Source organism: Anser brachyrhynchus (assembly GCF_964034855.1).
Source record: "Anser brachyrhynchus genome assembly, chromosome: 1".
NCBI classification, from domain to species: Eukaryota; Metazoa; Chordata; class Aves; order Anseriformes; family Anatidae; genus Anser; species Anser brachyrhynchus.
The window spans coordinates 85,698,790-85,720,191 of NC_137694.1; the positions used below are offsets into that span (position 1 = coordinate 85,698,790).

The 21,402-nt window shown below is 35.5% G+C and overlaps 1 long non-coding RNA gene across 1 annotated transcript; it reads right to left on the bottom strand.

Annotated features, from left to right (window-relative positions):
- Window positions 1–10,835: 10,835 nt before the first annotated feature.
- On the bottom strand, window positions 10,836–21,060 carry LOC308199826. The gene is made up of 3 exons (XR_013954996.1): window positions 20,849–21,060; window positions 17,570–17,673; window positions 10,836–10,992 (listed from the first exon to the last, which is right to left on the bottom strand). It is a non-coding gene; the product is annotated as an uncharacterized lncRNA (long non-coding RNA).
- Window positions 21,061–21,402: the final 342 nt, after the last annotated feature.

Genomic DNA, 21,402 nt, shown 5'->3' on the forward strand with positions numbered 1-21,402 from the left:
AAACAATTCAGATTAGGTCAGAATATTCTTCCCATGAATCTTTTCCCCATTAATCTATTTTTATTTATTTTTTATTTTATTTTTACTTTTTTTCTATTCTAAATTAAGGATAAAGGCTAGCTTTCTGAATGACAGGGATTCAGGGTTTGTATCTCAGTCCTACACTCCAGTAGTTTATTTTGGCTTGGAATTTGTATTAGGGAAATACTCTGTTCTGAAGTAAATACTTAATATTAAAAATACATTCTGAAATGCCTCTTCAGAAGAGACCAGACGTATTCTAATACATTTATTACAGATAGAATTTAAAGAAAGTTGTTTCCAGATACAGGCATAATTTAAATGTTTACACACATATTTGTGCATAGCCAGTTCAGCTTTTGTGCATTTTTCTAAGGACATATTTATATATAGTATAAATAATATATAATTTATATATATAAAATAGTTATCACCATATTGATAAAAATTCTTTAGCACCACTTTGATGACAGGTGTAAGACCAGGAGTCAACCTGTTAGTACCTCAGTAGTTCTATTCCCAACCAATACAAAATATTAAAAAAAAAAAAAAGCCACAAGACTTTGCTGCCAGCCTGGCTGGCGTTTAATACTGCTACTCCATCAGATTTGGAGAGAGATCTATAGTGAATGTGTTTAGTATTATTAAAGGAGACTGGATGGCTTGGTTAATGGTAATAGATACTTAGCCTATGTTGTCATATCAGATGTTAGTAAAAATGAACAGGAAGTGACATACACCAGCAACAGTAAGAAATGTTTTTGACAAATGCACATAACAAGCCATAATACTTTTAAGTTCCAGCTTAGCAGAGTCAACAAGATTTTAACAAAGATTTGCCATACTTTCAAACCTTTGCAGTCCATAATGTTAGAAGGGCAAGCAGAAAACCTGCAACAGATAGAGGGCTATCCTTTATTAGTGGATCTTTTCACTCCAGAGTAGACGGCAGTGTCTATAGTGCCATTTTGTGCAGAGCCCTCAACTAGCATAGTGGACATGAGTAAAGCATTAGTGTTTTATGCATATATTTTTTTACAGAAAATATGTATATATCGAACGAAGAGACCTACAGTTCTTTATCCTGCTCCTAAGCATGCACATAATGAGAACTACAGTACTGACAATTTAAAACAGGGCTTTAAAAAAAATAATTATTTACCCATTCATTCAGTCAGTAAGGTTTCTTCATTGCTCTGATTTTGTATAATTTTCTTAAGAACAGCAAGGTTCATTCACATTCAGGCACAGTAATAACGTGTTGTTCACTTGAACAGTGATTTGCATCAGATAAATACCTTGAGTAAGAAATGTAGAAGCCAAATTGCAATGATCTTTGACTAAATTATTATTCATCTCCACAGGATGAAGAGAAGAGTGACATGGAGGGGACAACTTCGAGTAAGTCAGGAGAGAGAGAAGTAGCATTACAAAAATGAAGAGGTGTGATTGCAATATCTTACAAATACTCTAAAGGAATAACAGACACGAGTTTTAAAACTGCTTAAACACAACTCCTTTTCAGTAGAGTAATAAAAACATCAGAATTAGAGTAATAATACTATTGAATTGATTCCATCTGGATTACATATTCCTAAACTGTGCATTCCTTGCTTTGACTTCAGCCCCAACCCACAATTTCTTGAAGAGACATCTGTGGCAATCCAACCAGGCAGAATTACATGGAGAAGAAAAAAGATTTAGGGCAGACCATACTACATAAAAAGAAGTACATCTTATATCTTGTCATATATATCACGTACCAGTCTTAGGCAGTAGATAGGATCCTATTGTGAGAAGTATTCCCTACCAAATCATAACGCCCAAATTCCTACTATCTCATACATCCTCTATTATTCTTTATATCTGCTTGACTAGTTCTGACATGCTTGAAGTATAAAGTGCTTTTATTATCCATGGATTTTGGTGGAATTAAAGCAACTGTTAAAAGCCCAGAATTTTTTAAGATTTAATGGCCATAAAAATTCCACCTGGAATGAAAAAAAGCCTTGGATGCTACTGGATACATAAAAATAACAGTAAGTAAAGATAGAAGAAGAGCCAGAGGTTTGAAATATAGCTATGAGGTACTAAGAAGGAGAAGAAAGAAGAAACAAGCCAGACAGAAAATATAAGCAGGTTTTTATTAGTAATGATCTTTAAGATTCTTTCCAAAGACTCGTAAGAAAACCTACAACTGCATTTGACATCTGATTTCCCTTTCAGGGATCTTATTGCCATTACAAGTGTGTGTATGTGCGTGCACACACATGCATGAAGATGTGTGCATGTGCAGGCACACATGCCTGTGTGAACTACCAGAGGATGCATTAGAAGGCACTATAGGTACTGTAGAGGTAAATACAATGCAACTTACAAAATAAGAAAATGAACAGAACCTGATTTTCTATTTCCTTTTGGAAACGTTGACAAGGAACATTTTAATCTGAAACAATCTAATTACAGTGGGCAAGATGATTATGATAGACCACATATCCAAGAAAATGATAACTTTGCCTTCTAAATACCCTTACTGGCCCATCAATGTTATTTAAAAAAAAGAAAAGCATCTTTTCATGAACACACCCCAGTAGAAGTTGAGGGTATTCAGTGCATAGGAGATTAAAAAACAAAAAACAACAACAACAACAAAAAAAACCCAACTTTTTCAAAGGCTAATTATTTTGAACATTAAAAAGTCTTCTTGTATGGGACAAAATCAAAGAAAAAGGATGGAAGACAAAAACATGTCAAAATGATGCAACAGCAGGATCTCAGAAGGGAAATTGCAGTACTTAAGTCTCTTCGTACCAGTCAGTTTGACAGAATTGCAGAAGACACACTGATGTTATTGAGTGATGATTGTGCCATTAAACAAAGACTGGAAAACACTGAGAATGAATCAGAGGGAGCTCAGAGTGAGATGGTAATATTAAAAGAGGAAAACGAGACACTTAAAACAAGAGCAGAAGATAAACAGGGCAGAAAATGGAATAACTTATCAAAATGATTATTCAATAATGGCAATTATACTTTCAGTGAGATGAGACCATGCCACTAAATTAGGATCATAGCAACAGTTAATAAATTCCAAACTGCGTGCTGCCCAAGTAGCTATTTGGTACATTTCTTTGCAATAGCAATTAGAGTTACTGCAGCTTACAGCATAATTAAAAAAAGACAGAGGTCCCAAGCTTGTACATGAACAGGTACAAGCTTGGTACATAAACCTTAAGTTTCAGCAGGTAGAACCCACACAGTCTAGGTGCCACAAGGCTAGACCTTCAGCTGACTTTAGAGAAATACAGTGCCATGTAAGTTAGTGAAAGTATACTTGTCACACTAGGGGACTGCTGGCCAAGTGGGGAGAGAGCTCAGACCTAAAGAGAGCCATTGGCTGTGTCCCCACTCGGCTACCAACAGGCTGGAAAAACAGCTATGCCAGTGTGTGCAGAAGGGAAGAGTACTGCCTCTACAGCCCACCTGTAAACCTGACCCTGTTGCCAAATACTGGTTTGAGACAGACTTCTTAAAACACTGAGACACTTCAGCATATAGCCAAACTAGACTATTTTAACATACGCTATTTCCTTCTTTTAAGGAAGAGAGTTCCCAGAGTAATGGCTTTTGCCATTTTATTTACTAAGAGGTATAGAGTTTATTTCACTTGATTGAGTTTATTCCCACTCCTGCTAACCAGAAAACCATGCTTAGGTTGTGTCTGATCAGATACTGTTCATAAGTTTCAACAGAAAAAGAAAAAAGAGGGTCCACATACAATATACCCATGAGGTCTCTAAACCATCAGGAACTAAATGAAATTTGCATGATCTTAGTAGAGGTCAGTGTGTCAGCTTTCAAATCTGAAAGCCAGAAACAATGGCTAGTTTAATAAAGCACTTATGATAAAATATGCTTATTTTAACAGATTTAAACAGAAATTCTGACAAAGTTTTTCACATGGAAATATGTTAATTTTTGAAAAAAAAATCAAAAATGACAACCCTTCATATGCAAACATGTTGATTTGTAGGAGAGAGACAATCCAAAACTGATCTACAACAGAAAGAAAATTTCACTGAAACTGGAGATATATATACTGTTTGTGAAAGCAAACTGTCTCATGGCTTTCATAACTGCCTTCATAACTAGACACCACCCACCAAAAATCACACCCTGCACACATTCCAACCAACCAGGCAAATTCTCAGAATATTTCTAGTTGTTACTGCTCGCTCTCCTATTGCAGGTTGTCATTAGCTAGTCAGTCCTGGTCTTGTTCCCTTTTCCTGCCCAACCCCACTTAAAAGTGAAAGACCACTGTGGTTGATTAATGTTGATCAGGAACTAGAAAATACACTTTTTACAGAAAACTGGACATGCATTTTCACATAGCATTTCTGTCAGAAAGCTATAGAAATAACATGTACAGTAATAAAATAATATATAAAGATTTTTTTTTTTTCCAGAAAGTTTTTTATGATAAGGAGTTGAACTTCAGATGGATGTTGAACAGCAAGACTTCCATAGTTACATGTGAATTACAGGCACCTCCACCTGGTTCTGTCTCTATGACTGCGAATACAGGTCAGTTTCTATGCTGCTCGATGACTGAGTTTTCTAAACGGACCAATACTATTTTTAGCTATTTATTTCAGTAGATGAGCTAGGGAAACAGGACACACTGCAGCTCATGATCCATAGCAAATGCATTATTGTAAAGTAGCGTTAATGCCTCTTTGAATGTATTAGCTCTGTAAAACAGACTACATGCAAACAAACAAACTCACGTTTGTATGTATTTTATCAGAAACACTGTATGGCACTATTCAATAATGATCAAAGTATGTTTGCAATTCAAGCATGAAAGTAAACAGAAAATTACAAGTACAATCTGTAATGTGTGTGCTGATTGATGTCTTATTTATGATAAGACATCATGTCTTATGTCCCTCATGTCTCTACTTTCATACCTCAAACATAACCAAGAAACTATACATGTTAATATGTTTAATAATAATTACTTATATGAGGTCAGTTTTCCAAATAGCATTTTACTATCTTTCTCTTACATCATGTGCTTTGAAAAGCCAAAGAAAACTCCTAAAGTTAACAACAAACTGTTAAAGGTCAAAGAAAAATGTTTTAACAATATTGTGGAAAAATTCATCTATACCTTCAACACCTCTTAAAGTTGTTTTATTATTATTATTATTATTATTATTATTATTAATCACAATACTGTCAATGACAGAAATTGTGATCTTAGAGTTTTTTTCCCTAATATGTGTTCAAACGTCTTTAAGTAACTTATTTTATAGTAGTGACTTTCTTAAATTAATCACTTTTAGCCAGATTTGGGCATGGAGGGGAAGATTAGAACAGTCACAGGTTTTTGCTCTTCCCACAGATTTCTCTTTTAGATGTTTTGAATTGTCTCTGTACCAAAAATGAGAAATTACACTTACTGATGCTCACTGGCAATTTCCTCTCTTTTAGAAAAGACAGACTTTGCAGAAAATGGAGGTGCAACAAGCACTATCTTGTTGGTAACTCTTGTTGCAGGAATCTTTACAGAAAGGCTAGTGCTAGAGTAGCTACTTTAATTAGAATAAAAGCTACTTTAATTAGAATAAATATTTGTGAAACTGGAAATTGATTCTGAAGACCTTGATTCTGTTCCTAGGTAGCAAGTTCAAACATGGGTTAGGGTGACATCACTTTGTTTAGCACTTCACTGTGTCTTTAAAAAAAGAGTGCGCATGCAAGGGTGCTTTCAGATGTCACACAGTACCCAGGAAATCCACTCACATGCATGAACCTTGATTACCTGAGGTTTTAACTTCACCTACAGAGTTCTCATAACCAACTGCTAACAACATACAACATTTTCCTGTGCCATGAAATCTTTGTTACCTGACAGACACTATGGCTTGCCAAGCAAACCACTGCAGCTTGCACCTTTAGTTTCAGCAGTCTGCAGACTTTGGACAGTGCATTAGCTGTCTTTAAAGAAAAGTAAACTACTAGATTAGGCTGAGTGATACCAACCAGCTTCCATAAGTTTAGTTCTACATGTTGTTCAAGATAAGTTAATTTGCTTCTCTGGCATTTCTTTATATCCTAACATGAATCCTCACTGTATATTCAAATGCTACAACTAGACACTTCTGATATATAGAAGTTGGAGGCTTTTAGACTATAGATTTGTGAAGAACATAATATTCTAGTTCACTAACAATTTCATAATACATGGTATCTCATGCCGTAGGGGCTGGTAAGACATACCTCACTTTATCTTGTGATGGCACTGTTTAACGCAGGAAAGAGAATAACAACACAGGAGCTGGAGATGAAATTGAAGTGTTTTTGTAAATTTGTTTGCTATTTATTAAACTCTGCAATGAACCCCTGAGAAATAGAAGTCATGTTCCCATTTACCAGATGAAGGAAGTAGAGTGTAATGGTTGCTCCTAATACCACGACACAACTACACAGATGTCCTATAGAACTCAGCTACTGTTCTTAGTGAGCAAATGTTAACCTGGCTCAGAGAAGTCCATGTGGTATTTTGATGTTTTGAATTCTTGAAACAATAGCAGTGCCAGCTAAATCAAATACAGAACATCATATTTTTATACAAGCCCTTATTCTATTTAAATCGGTTTCTCCTCTTGTTAAAGTGACTAAACAAGGAGTGTCAGTGTAGCTTATCTTCTCCATAGATGGATAACTTTCAGAGTATGTACTCTCTCCAGATAGCATAAATATTTTTCCCTGACTGCACTTGAGTAGACTGAAGTAGAGCAAGTTCAATATTATCCTCATCAAGCTCTACAAAATAAAACAAACAAAAAACACCCCAAACCAAAAACTGTATTTCATATCCCTGCTGTGGGTTATATATTACAAAACTCAATTTGCTGAAACAACTGTTCTTTATCACATGTGGCATCACGTTTGGGATCTATATCTGCAGATAATAATCACCTGGGACTTCTATTTTTTTTGGGTGTAATACTTGACCTCAGGTAATCTACAACATTGTGCAATTTTCAGTCAAAAACTATGTAGCATCAGTCATGATCTCACCCTGTTCCTTTTGCTGTTAACCCACCATCTCTTTTTCCTGCCTCATGATAATTTTCTAAGTGGTTGCTGCTGTGACAGTTTTGCTAGAGCACTAGTTACTTTCCATATAGGAAATCCCTAGGGCAATGTCACCTTACACTACAATTAACCTGTCTGATAGCAGATTCTGAACTTCAAACCTCTCTCCAAATCCTTGCTCCTAGCTTTAACAGTTTATTTCCTTTTCATACCATGTGGCACAAGTAACTTGGCTGCTTTTTGGAAAGAGTGTTACTTGTGAAGCTGGCAGGAAAAAACATCAGAAAAAAAAAAACACAACACCAAAACAGATCAAAAAACAACACAAACCCACACACTGCCCTAAGGTTGACTGCAAATACTGCTGACCTCTTTACCTCTCTGAAGAAGTAAGAAGATAGGAGAATTATAGTAAGTATACTAGTTCTTGGAATAGAGATATTCAAGTACATATTTTCCGGTTTTATTCTCTTGTTTAGCATCAATCTAGAAACTGTACCCTCATTTAACTTAACATTACACCAGATAAGAACACTTCAACTATGTTAGTAATGCTATCCCAGATTAGAAAATCTTTTAACTAGTACGTGGTTTAAGATGGATGAACGACAAGCTATCAACACATTTGGTATTTGTGTGCACAATGACATTTCCTACAGGTCCTCCACTAGACAATCAATAGGTTTAATAGAAACAGATCTTTATGGTGATGGACTTTTTAAATTAACAGAAACCTACAAACTAATGGAATTCAATTTTGCTTAAAAAGAAGAAACATTAGGTTTACAGGTTAACACAGAATTGAAGGAAATAAATGACAAACTTGTGCACCTTACAACTCTTTCAGGTGTTAAAATACATAGACTATTAGAATTAGACATATGTAGGATGCGTAAACAACAAGCACAGAACTATCTTAAAGGGCTTGCAGTGCTGCATAGCTCTGCCTTCTTCAGTACATTCAAAGGTGAATTTCCTCAACTTGACCTCAAGTGACTTTAAGGGTGAGAAAATTAATAAACATTTTACTTATTTTCATCTCTGTAATTTCCCCTTTTCTCTTTCTTCCTCTTTTAAGCTGCTTCCTAGCTATTCAGAATTCCCCTCCTGATTATAAGAAATCTCACAGATGTAAAATGTGCTACCATTTCATTTCCTCCTGGATTTGACCATGGTCTTTCCTATTTCATAAACTAATCTTATGAACTCCCACTCTATGACTAAGTTTGCTGACTCTAGTGAATGAGATGCTCCTGGAAAACAGATCCAGTATCTCCAAAATTTTTTATTCAGGCCTTGAAGCTTAACCTGCTCAACAGTTTTTTCTGAATATGTAAATAGTAGTGAACAGATGTCTTTCATAGAAACAACAGTTCAGGCAGTTAGATGTCAATTGTTTCATTTAGACTTTACACACTGTTAAAAAGTAATAATTGTGCATTCCTAATGAAAATAATACTTTGAGATGGAAGTTAACCTCCTGATCAAGAACTTGAGATGCTGTCTCACCTAATTGTAACTTCATTGCAAGTAATGATACACATTACATAACATATTTTGGAGACAGCAAGGAAGATTGCATAATTTTGGCAGTAAATATGTGCTGAAGTGAGGGAGCTCATTACAGATTCCTGTAAACTAATACAATATCTGGTTTTGTAGATAAACTGATGCACAGACAGTGAGGCAAGGGTTCCAAGGTGCAGAAGCACATTGAAACAACAAAGCGTACTCTTAGCTAACCACATGGTACCTGCATAGATCTCCACGTATCTCGGTGCTAACTAAATGGAAAAGGACAAAAATAAATAGCAAGAGAAATTGCATTTTCACATTTTAAAGTGCTGCAGGTAATGCAGAAGAAGGAAATGTTGAAAGTAAAGCAACCACCAGTGTCCTTTCCACACAGAACTTACTTTTGTTTAGCATTTGCATTGGTGATTTATATTGATGTGGCTATGGCTCAAAGTAATGGACTGATCTGGAATACTGATGAAAACTACCAACTAATACCAAGAACTAGATATATTATGATAATCTCCCTCTCTGCAAGAAATCTAATAGATAATTATGAATAATTTAGGGGGAGAAGTATTTTAACAAGTAGTAATAACCTCATAACTCAGTGCTGGAGAAGAGGCAGTGATTTTTTTAATTAGTGTTTTTCTTCACGTTCCTAGTTGATTCAGAGGACAACAGGGAACCTCTTGTGAAGCTACTTAACATCCAAGTTCTGATATATTGCATTAGTAATCATGACTCTGTTATTTGAAATGAATGGAAACATCATTGACACCTTATATTGTATTTCAGATTTCTATTTTTCTTCCTACAGCTTGCTCAGTACTTTACTGTCAGTATCAGATGAGCAGTTACTTTTTTTTTTTTTTGGGGGGGGAGGTGTTGAAAGACTATTTAGAAAGCATTTAATGGAAGAGTTTAAAATCCATCAAAAATATAACATAGAAATGAAGCAATGTGTCACACTAAGGCAGATATACCTTTCTTTTCTTGTGGGCCTACAAGGTGGGCTTTGTTTTTACTACTAGCTTATTTGATCTTCCATCACCATTATATAGAGCAAAATACACTTCTAAAAAAATATCTAAAACAGGAAAACAAAAATAATACTCCACCACTATCCACAAGCAGTTGGGTGTATTTTACATGCAGAAGATATTTCAGGCCAGTAGGGCAACCTACACAAAGTCATAGCAGAAAGCATCCTAGCATGAACGCACAAGGATTTATAACAGGACATGACCATTCATACAACACAGTGCTATTGTCCTAATACCATCTAGCCACATTATGTAATAATTTCATGTATTCAATATGTATTAAATACATAATGTTGTTCAATAGCAACTCTTCAACAGATTCATTCCAGACTTGTCTTTACGTATAGATGTGTTTCAAGTATTACGAAACAAACAAAAAAACTATTACTTGAACAAAGTTCAAAGAAGATAAGATTATTTAAAAACAAACAAAACCCCTACAATGTCTCCATTTCATCACGGAGCCCCCAGCTTTACAAAGCAATCAAATCATCTGTGTGATATAATGAAAGCAGTCCTTACTGCTTTGAGACTTAATGCTGGCTCTACTATAAAGTTTCCGTTAAAGTATTTCTATGCTGCAGATGCTGTGGTATTACTTTTCCCAACCAGATTTTTTTTTTCCAAGAGTAATAGGCGTATCTTCTGAGATTTTTATTCCACTGTCTACAAAACATTTCAATTGAAAGTGAGAAAGAGCAGTCCCACATTTTCCTCAGTAGGTTTGAGAGCATACTTACACCAACTGTGAAGGAAAACATCTCAAACACTTCTTGTTTGCAATCATATGTATGTACTATATAAAACTAGCCTAGTACAGTAGAGAAATAACGATATGTTGAAATCACTCTGTGGGGAGTTTCAAATATGCATTCTTGTTTCTGTGATTTACAAACGAAATACAACCAAGAAGTCTCTAGTGGTGGATATTATTTGTCACTCAAAGTGACAAATAGGTTTGTGCTGTCATCACCCAGTGTAGTGAAAAATAGGTTCCTGAAAAAATCTTTGAGACAACTGAAGTGCTAGAGAACACCACTGATACTTTTGTGGTCAAGAACAATCCTTATGTTCACCTCTGCCAGAAGCAGCTAATATTTCACAATAATACTAATAGTATTTCATAGTTGAGTTCTTACCTCAAAAGTATAGTTTGAGGATTTTAAGACACTTCTGAATTATCCTCTAATTTCTTTTCTCAAATGGTTCTTTGAAATCTTGCTTTGTTGCAGACAGATTGATCAAATATACATGTCCATTGTAAAAACTTTTTAGGGCACCTCCCTCTCCTTTGGTTACACTACAGAAAAAAAAAAAAAAAAAAAAAAGCTTTGCGAACAGAAACAAAAGCAAATTGACATTTCATTTAGAATGATGAAGTGTCTGCAGAGCATCGCAATCCTTTTAATTAAAAGACTTTCCAGAAAAATGGAGATGTGGATCTTCTTGGGAAAAAGAAAAAAAAGCATTAATGTATAAACCCTACAGGGGAAAAAAGCATTTTTTCCCCAGTATGAACTACCAGCAGCATCTCCATGGAAAAATTTCAGACACATCACAACTCCAGGAAAAAGCATATTTTACATTGTTCTTCCAAAAACACAGGAGTATTTGATTATTTCTACTTCAGAGAAAAACTAAGAATCTTTTGCTTCCAAAGTATAAATCTACTTCAAAAAAAAAAAAAAAAGAAACAAACAAACAAAAAAACACTAGTAGACTATTTTATACCCAACCGTAAAGCAATATTATGTTTCCTGTAAGTATCTTTATTCTGTTAATAAGCAGTTAAAGACAGTGTTTACTTATCTGATACGTTCTAGTGCTATTTTCTAATAGATGAGAAGTTATTAAAAATACAAGGTTGCTTAATTATTCAAGTGAATGAAATGATGTATATTTGGTTTGCTTCAAAAGACAAAGTTGCACAGTGATACAGCTTACTTTGAACAACCACAACAGGTTACCCTCCAGGTTTATCCAAAGAGCACACTCACAACTAGTGACAGGACTAGAGGGAATGGCCTCAAGTTGTGCCAGGGGAGGCTCAGGTTGGAAATTAGAAGACGTCTTCACAGAAAGAGTAGTCAGCCATTAGAACAGGTTGCCCAAGGAAGTGGTGGAGTCACTGTCCCTGAGGGTGTTTAAGGAAAGTGGACGTGGTGCTGAGGGACGTGGTTTAGTGGGTGACGTTGGTAGTAGGGGAATGGTTGGACCAGATGATCTTGGAGGTCTTTTCCAACCTTAATGATTCTATGATTCTAAGTTGAACACACTCACAAGCCTGCCTACAGCTAAGAAGCTGCACCAGCTAAACTAATGGAATAATCTACTTTTGCTTGTACTTGCAAGTTAAAGTTTTGGTATTTTGCATTAATTTTATTCTGAATTACAACAGTTTGTCTCAGCACTTTGGTGTTAGCTAGGAAAGTTTGCTTCTAGGCCATACTTAAGTGTTCCCTCTGTCTGCTCAATTCTGCAATGAAACTGCAACATCCTACAGAACAGTAAGATACACAGGTTCAACAAGAAGGGGATAACTCAAACAAGACTACCCTGTTTATATTAAAAAGGGAAGACTAACAGTATTCAGAAGTCTAAAAAATAATTTTGTTGGCATTGTTTTTCTGTTTAATTGTTAATCACATTAGACTTCCTGGTTTACCACTTTAGAAGCTCATTTTCTCTTGGAAAATATTTTACCTCTGTTTGAAGTATATGTATGCCAGGCAGGATGTGGTACTGACAATAAGCTCTACCTCAAAGAAATCCTGAAGTGGAGAAATGTTCTCTATCACTTCACCCAAACCCAGGGCAGTACCTCAATTCCCATCTTCTCCAGTGCAGCAGACACCAAGAATTAAGAACAGTTGTGTTACAAACAGGTAATGCTGAAATAAAAAAAGACTGTTCATTTTCCAGCCTCCCCACATGACAGTATGTAGCAGGGGCTGCTAATCATGAAAAGCAAGACAGAGTCCCAATCAAGAGGAATTACCACTCAGTTATGAGACAACCATTGTTATTTAGTATCACTAGGCTCAATATAGAAGCGATTATTTGTCTCACCTTAATTCCATTCTTAATTATTAGTTTTCCCTTAAACACTAAAAACTTTTATTAGACATGGAATTTGCCACCACAAGGTGAGAGCAAAATGAAGTGTAAGAGGTTGTCACTAATATCTTCAGGACTTTAACAAATTAATTTGTTAATCTATTCATCAACACTGCTCAGTCCATTTATCTTTTCAACAGTGGATTCTTTCACCCCATTTTTAAATTTTATTTATTTATTTTATTTTTGATGTTGACACTTTCAGACATAAAAACAACAGCATTGGGTAATACAATATAAATTAAAATACCAAAATACAATAACTACTTGCTTTTCACCTACTGTTTTTGAGACTTAGAACAGACATGTTCAAGAGATGGGAAGTTCCACACAATTTTTTTTTTTTTTTTCATACTTGGTCATTCTGGCTAACTATATTTAGTTTGTGTAGTATAATCATTTGGATCAAAAAATGTTCTGTTACCCATATTTTAAATATATTACTTCAAAAATAATGTAGTATACATTACACTGATTTTAGTTACATCTTTAAGATGTCAGAGAGATTTCTATTTTACGTTGTCTTCTTTACCTGAGTAGTACTTAGGTAAAATATTATCATGTTTCATTAAGAAAAAAATGTTACTAAAACATAGAACCTTGACTCACTTTCAAATCAACTGAGACAAAACTTAGAAAAATGCAATTTAGCAAGTCTTTCTAGTTCGTGCCCTTCTCCTCCAGACCCCCCCCAAAAAAAAAAAAAAAAAAGCTTATCTTTTTATGATAGTACAGCATGTTAACTGAATATTGGCTTAAAACATATATATATATACACACACACACTGGCTACCTGCACATGCTTGAGCAAGTTGTTTATATGATCATCCCATTTCACCTACCTCAGAAGGAAACCCCTGCAATGACCATAACAAATAAAGAAACTTGCATATGCATCTAAAACTTACCCAAAAGGCAAATACCTTATATGTGTTGGTTATCAAATGTTTTGAATCATTCCTGGCTTTGACTTTAAACTGTTATTTGTGTATCCCATTATTCTGACTCAACTGTGATAGTCCAACACCTTTAGACACCTATTTCCCATTACCCTCCCCCCCCCTCCGCCCAGCTACTTGCAATTACAGCAAGTATCTTCTGGTGCATTATTTCATTCCTTAATGCAGCAGCCAAGAATAAATACAGATAAGGTCAAGGATGTATTTACATTTCTGACATCATCCCAGACATGCTTCTACTGGAATTATAGTTAACTTTGTTCTTTACAGCCTCCTTTGTGTCGTGACACCAGGACATTTTTTTCCTCCAAGAATAACATAAAGCAGATTAACCAAAAGTACTAAACAAACTCTACTTTAACAGTGCCTTTTTTCCACATCATATTTAGTGGTGTTTGTTTGTCTGAGCTAGTTAAAGTGCCTTGAGGGATGCTCACATAGCTCATAAGCACTGAATTCACACTTTAATCTCAGTCCTCTATGCTTACAGCATTCCAATGTATTTCAACAGTGTCAAATCCTATACAATGCCTGAGTAAGTACTGAAGTTTTGGTCACGATCACAAACTTATTAGCCAGTTCCACTCTCCTCTCTGCTAGCAGGAGCCCTGTCAGTCTCCCTTTGTGTGGTCACCTAAAATATGCATCGGAAAAGTCAAGTCAGAGACTACACGAGAGATCATAGAATGGCTTGGGTTGGAAGGGACCTCAAAGATCATCTAGTTACAACCCCCTGCCATAGGCAGGGATGCCGCCCACTAGATCAGGTTGCCTCATCTAACCTGGTCTTGAACACCTTCAGGGATGGGGCATCCATGACCTCTCTGGGCAACCTGTTTCAGTGCCTCACCACCCTCTGAGTGAAAAATTTCTTTCTAACCTCTAACCTACATCTCTCCTCGTTTAGTTTAAAATCTTTCCCCCTTGTCCTGTCCATAGCTGATTGAGCAAACAGTTGCTCTCCATCTTTTTTATAAGCCCCCTTCAAGTACTGAAAAGTTGCATATACATGCAGCTATAACACGTACAGCAGAAAGATATATGACCAGAGAATATGAAAGATAGAGGTTGGACAGAAAGTGAACAGCAGAACCTATACTTGAGTGTGTATGTACATTTTGCACCAAGTTTAAAGCTGTATTTTCAACCCATATCATCCCCTACAAAACAATATTAGAAAGGCTGTGTTTTGAAACTTTTTTTTTTTTTTACCCAATTGGACTATGATGTGGAGTTCAAAATTTACCCTTTTTTCTAGTCAGCTAAAGCAAACTATGATTTTAACTCATAACAGATTAAGACAAAGTTAGCATTCTAGACTAACATCTCTACTTGTTGAATAAAATTTTATTAATCTTAGTACAAAAAAAGAAAAAACTCTTTCTAGTTTAGTTCTAATTTAGAACAGTGTGCATAGAAGTACAAAAGGATATACTTAATACACATTACACATAAATATTGCAAAGTTATTCTGCTGAGACACGTTGCAGTAGAAAAAAAAGTAGTTAAAGCAGTTATATAATACTTTTATTTTTCTTACCTCGTACAAATGCAAGAGGAGTCCAGGCAACAAATTAACATTTTAAATTTATAAAAGGAAAAGCTGTTTAAGGTGCTTTTAGTGTACATATGTTCTAAATAGAAGTGGAAAAATCCTTAAAACTTCACAATTATGCAACAACTAGATAACTATTCTAAATAGTATGCCTAGGAAGTTTAATGGATTTTTTTTATTATTATTTTAAATAATAAAAAAAATTGTAATATAAATCACAAGCTGCTCAAAAACAAAGTACACTGCTGTACTATGTAAAAGGTATTACTACAGGGTGTTTTTTGTTTGTTTTTTTTTTTTTTTGACTTAAAGATTGAGTTGCCCTTTCTTTCTTAGGAAGAGATGAGGGATCTTCCATTTTCCCCTAACAGTAGATTTCATGACATTGACCTGCCTCATAATTATTTCTATTTGGCCAAGTTATAGCTGTGCTAACGAACATACCATCAGTTCAACAGATATTCTTGTTTAGGCTACATGTATATTAAGCCCCAAGTCTGTTAACGAAAGAACAGACTCATGCTGGCCGCACTAGGGCCAGAGCTCCACTCGACATAAATGAGAAAGGTAGTGCCATATACCATTTAAACTGACATCACAGTATTGTCAATATTGTCATTTGAAAAATAAGATTGCAAGCACCATCCCTTTCTTGCTTTCAAACACTGATACGATATAATGACATATAAGACACAAGTAAGAGTCATGAAGAGCAGGAAGAACAAGAACTTTCCAAATGAAATCAGTCACCACGGGTACCACGTACCACTCCTACAAGGATCCCAAGGTTCCTTAATGGCCTATTCCCCTTCTAATGTCTGACTTCCCTCCTTTCCTCCCTCCTCCCATGGATTTTCCTGTCAGAATATTAATTTATTTGATCCAATGGGTCATTAATGATATCCATCTATGACAGGAGGGAACCTCAGGTACTGGGAGCTTGGACCTGATTAAAGAAGTAGTAACACGTTGTGTTCATTTCTTCATTCTCTGAGAACTGAAAGCTCATACAGTTAGATGGTTCCTTTGGACCAAACTTACACCAGTGCATGCAATGAAGTCATTATCCATCATACTATCAGATGGTTTGAACTCAGAATTGTCCTTACCTACAGGGGCAGAAGTCCATTTTCTGAGAAAGCTTTTTCTAAGGAACTTTATTGCTCTATTTCTTTGCTTTCTTGCAGCAAGACCATTGACTTATAAATTGTCCATACCTTTCTGAAGATTGATGCATACATGAAGAGGGTCCTAAGCTAATTTAAAGAGTATAAGATTAGTTATGAATGTCATGTCTCATACATCCAATATGGAATAGGGAAAAAAAAAAAAATGTGGCAACATTTTCACTGAGAACCAATTTGAAATCCCCAATATGTACCTGCAATATGAGATGGCAACTTTTAATCACCCAGGTTTTCACATAGTTTGAAGTATGTTGATCTTTGCTGCTAAATTAGCTTTTTTTTTTTTTTTTAAAATGGCATTCTTAGACTGATCGTTCTCCATCAGGATAAAAATTCAGCTCCTTCCTATCCTTACTACACACATTTTCTTGCAGTTCAGCTGATACATTAGGACGGAGAAAATAAGCTTTGAGTTTATTCAAGCCTCTTTTTTTTTTTTTTTTTTGGGGGGGGGGCAATAACACAGAACCAATATGTGATACATAATTTACCTAAAACTGATGATCCAAACCATAAACAGTTGGTTGCCTTTACTTAACATAATTTTGATTATGCAAGAACACCTTCATGTTCTTATAGTGGGTTTTATTTCTCAGTTTTACTTTGTACAATTCTCCAGATATACATCACTGTAGCCATGTTGTTTTCATAGAAACACCATAGATAGATCGTTGAGAACTATCTTGGATCTGACTAACTACAACTGCATATTTGCCAACTATTTATTTTGATGGCACATACAAGTGCCAAAAAACTATTACTTTAGATGTATAAACTAGTTTACTGTGCATTACTATGCTCTTAAATTCTATACCTAATCCCTATTCAGTTTCTTTTAGTATTAGTATTTTTAACTTCCCAATGCAAATACAAGTAGGATTTGCTATCTGAGGGTGGATGGTAAGGTTTGACCCAAGGTTTCTGTTAACTTGAAAAATGGGTAAATATCGAATCCAACATAGTCCAAGTGACATCAAATCCCATTCTCCATCCTGGGAACACACTATCCTTATATGTGCAGTCTCTCTGTTTTCCTTATAAAAAAGGGTCTTCACTTACTTTGGATGTTCCATTCTTCTTAAAGGCATAAATGAGATAAGACTAAAAAACAGAGTAATATTTTCACAGCTCCATTCTGTTGTTAGAATGAGACTCAGGACTCCCTGAAACAAATCAAATTAAAATCATGCTAAGTTGTTTGAGTTTGCTTAGCTATGGTTTGTGAAACTTCACCCTGTAGGAGGGGTGTTATATAAATGCTAATGACTGACTGATTGAGAAGATGCCAAGGTCTAGGACAAATCATGTAGTCAGGTTAGAAGTGTACATACACAGTTTTTATTTTAAATACAAGTCCTTATCTGGAAGAAAGAAGTATGATTCCGCTAGTTTAAAGGTAGCCCTGGATGTTGTCACCAGATCCGCTCCAAAAACTTGGAAGAGTATGAGATCAGACTAAAGGGACTTAAAATCTGCATTGCAATAATAAATGTAAGTTACTGCTTCTTTGCCCTAAGAGAAAAGTAGATGAATCTATCTACCAGCAGTTATGCATTTAACTCGGTTCCCTTTTCCCTCAAGAATCCTGATTCAGCCCAAGAGATATCATAATTCACATTTGAATTCTGCCTCCTCTGAAAGCATGCATTTTATTTCATAAAGAAAATCCCCCTCAAATACAAAAATTGTAATTTTGTAATAAAGGAGTTAAAGTGCCCAGAAACTTAAAATATAAAGCCCTTAAACAGACTATTAGCAAAGCTTTTAATATAATTGTTATATGAATTACAGGAGAAACATTCTAGGTATTGGTATTGCAATGATGGACAGCCTACTAAGTCCAAGGTACCCCTTAAACTTCATGGAACAGAGACTGAAATAACATTGACTCCCAGCTCAGTCCTTCAAACTGGCTCAGCTTAGTCCTTCAAACTCTTAAGAAGAGTTTGCCATGGTAAGTAGGAACTGGGGTACTATGATGCTTCAATAGTATTTAAAAGAATAATAAAGAACAAAACCTCTAAAGCTTCTAATAAGACAGAATTGAACAATTGGTTAATGAGGTATGTTGAGGTTTTCCAAATTGCCTCCAATACAATAGAATAACCCACAGCAATACACCACACAGAACTCTCACATTTATATTCTTTGAAGTTATAGAAATTAAGAGTGGGAATTTTATAGGATACGATCCTATGGGGACAGGAAAAGTAAAGATGAGATACTAACTTTCACCAGCCTATCATCTAATGCTCCCTATTCTATGAGCTTTGGATCAGAAAACTGTTAGATTCCTAGGTGCACTCATACAGACAGAACATGGTTGTTCCCCCCCCCCCCCCGCCCCGCTCCGTATAGGCATACAATTTTAAAACACATTATTCTGTTTGTTTTTTAAACAAGTACATTTTAATATTTCTTTATACTCATTATGGAAAGAAACCATATCACCAACTTAAACACAGCAATTTTCTTAGAGTATTTCATAAGAATAGACCTCTAAAAAAAACTAAAAAAAAAAAACAGGATTTGAGTAGCACTTTCATATAATTTATGTAGGTTTTCACTAATGGACAGAATGAGGAATTGGTAATTAATTTTTAAAGATTGAACAGAGTGAGGAAAATTTAATGAAATAATTCAGGACTCATCATGGTAATACTGTCTCTCTCAACTATGAAGCAGAAATAATGTAAGCAATTTCAAGGGGTTGCCTGATGGGATGTGTTTTATTAATCATTGTTTTTGTTTCACTACCAGGTGGCCACATTCCTGTTTTGTTTGGAGTCCTTGAAGTTCCCGCCTGTATAAAAGGTAGGAAATAAAATATAGGCTAGGTTGGTCAGCATTGAAGAAGTGCATGTTCATTGATATTCAAGCAAATTTAGAGAAGCCCAAGAACACTGCGACTGGACATTTGTAACACAAATGGCACCACCATAGGAGCATGAAGACAGCAGCTGTCTGGTGTAGAGACAAATTATTTTCATTGCAAAGATTTGGCTAGGTTGCAATTACTCAGTTACTCCAAGTGGAAAAAAATCTGACTGGTGTTTCATCTTTGCTGCTCTCCTTTTGTCTCTCAAGCTTCACAACTTTTAAGTTTTCTCCTCGCATCCAGGTTGTAAGCAATATGTTTTAAAATGAGTAATCTGAAGTGTTTGGCTACCTGGGGCCATAAACCCAGCAGGTCAACACTGTTGAGGGACTGTCTGTGTTTTCTGCTGGAATTAAAACAAAACAATCAGGAGGAAAGCATCATGGGTATGGTGATAACTTATTAGTTCTAACACACATATCCCTGCAGATCACAGCAACCTCAATCTGCTTAAAAAATGGCTTCCTTGGGCACGCCAATCTTTCTATTAAATAGGTCGGCCTTCCCTGGAGCCAAGATCTGCTTCCTCCTGCATGGATCATTATAACAGCACAGGCAGTATTTTGTGCTCTGACAATTTCCAAATAAAAATCAGTCCTACAAAGGCTGAGATGGTTTATTTTTCCTTAGGGCATTCAATTGTTCTGATTAGGGACAGAGAAGTAGAAAAGTTGGATATTAAAACAGCAAAGCTGTTATGAATCTGAGATGTTATTTTTAGTTTAATTAACAATAGGGAAGACCCATAAATGAAAAACAAGTCATACAGCACTTAAGATATGCAGACAAGGATACACTATGTGACCTGCCAGGCAAGATCCCTGGAACAAAGACACAGAGATAGTATCTCTGCTACTAGTGGAACATCCTTCACTACTTCACAGTACTAAAATGGGAAGTGGTCTATTACAGTTTATGACACTGTTATCCAATTTATGAATTGTGAAACATTATTAAAATGAGATATTCTAAGATATTCCGAGTTAACTGATCAGTTACTAGAAAAAGTGATACTCTGTGAAACTCCTTATTTTCCATAATTAGAGAAACACCAAAAATAAGTGAATGCATTAAAGAAAATATAAATACATCCAGTATGTTTCACCCCTACTTTTTCCCTCCAAGCTTCAAGGCAGTAGAAAGAAGACCTCAGACTACTTGCGTGTTCCACATTTTTGTGAACAAACATGAACAAAATTCTCTTTCCAGCCCATCACAGGTGCTAGCTAACAAGCTTGTACCATATCACTCAAAGGTCATACTAAATTTTGGGGCAATTTCTACAATAATTAAAGGAAAAATCTCACATTTCTTCCCCAAAACTTGACTAGCCTTATAGCTGTGTTTACACAACCTTCATCTTAAAACCTTATTTCTACCACACAAGGCTCCAGTTCCTTTTTTTGAAGCCTCACAGGAGTCAACAACAGCACTTGTTTCTATGACTCAGTAATAATTACCTCGTTTCTTTAATCAGAGTTCCAGCATCTGATATCGGAATGACTCAAGAGAGGAGTTCTGTGTCCTTGTGCTGGGTCTTCAAGCCTGCCCTGTTACAAAAACAAAGTTTCCTCTCAGATCCCAATCTTTGAAGCTTAGAATAGGTAAATGTCAGAATGTTATTCTAATGTTTATGAGTCATTCAGAATATTTTATGGTAAAGATATTATTGGCATCACAGTGACCTGAAAGTAGTTTAATTTTTGAAAGACTGTAAGTGAATTTACCTCTATCTGGGTGAGTATTGCTGTGATTTCTGTAAATATCACCATTCACATTTCATGGAAGTGTTATGTACTACCAACAGCAATGAAGCTTGCTTTGTACTGGTGGTGTGCAAGAAACTATACATGAATTACTAAACACTGATTTTTAGAACTGATTAATCAAAGCTCTTCCTAAGAAATATGCATTACCAGAAGTAATACTTAATCTCAGCCAGTTTCTAATTCTGGCCCAAGTCCTTACTGTTATCTTTTCCATTTTGATAATGCTACTTTCTTTCTTACAGAAA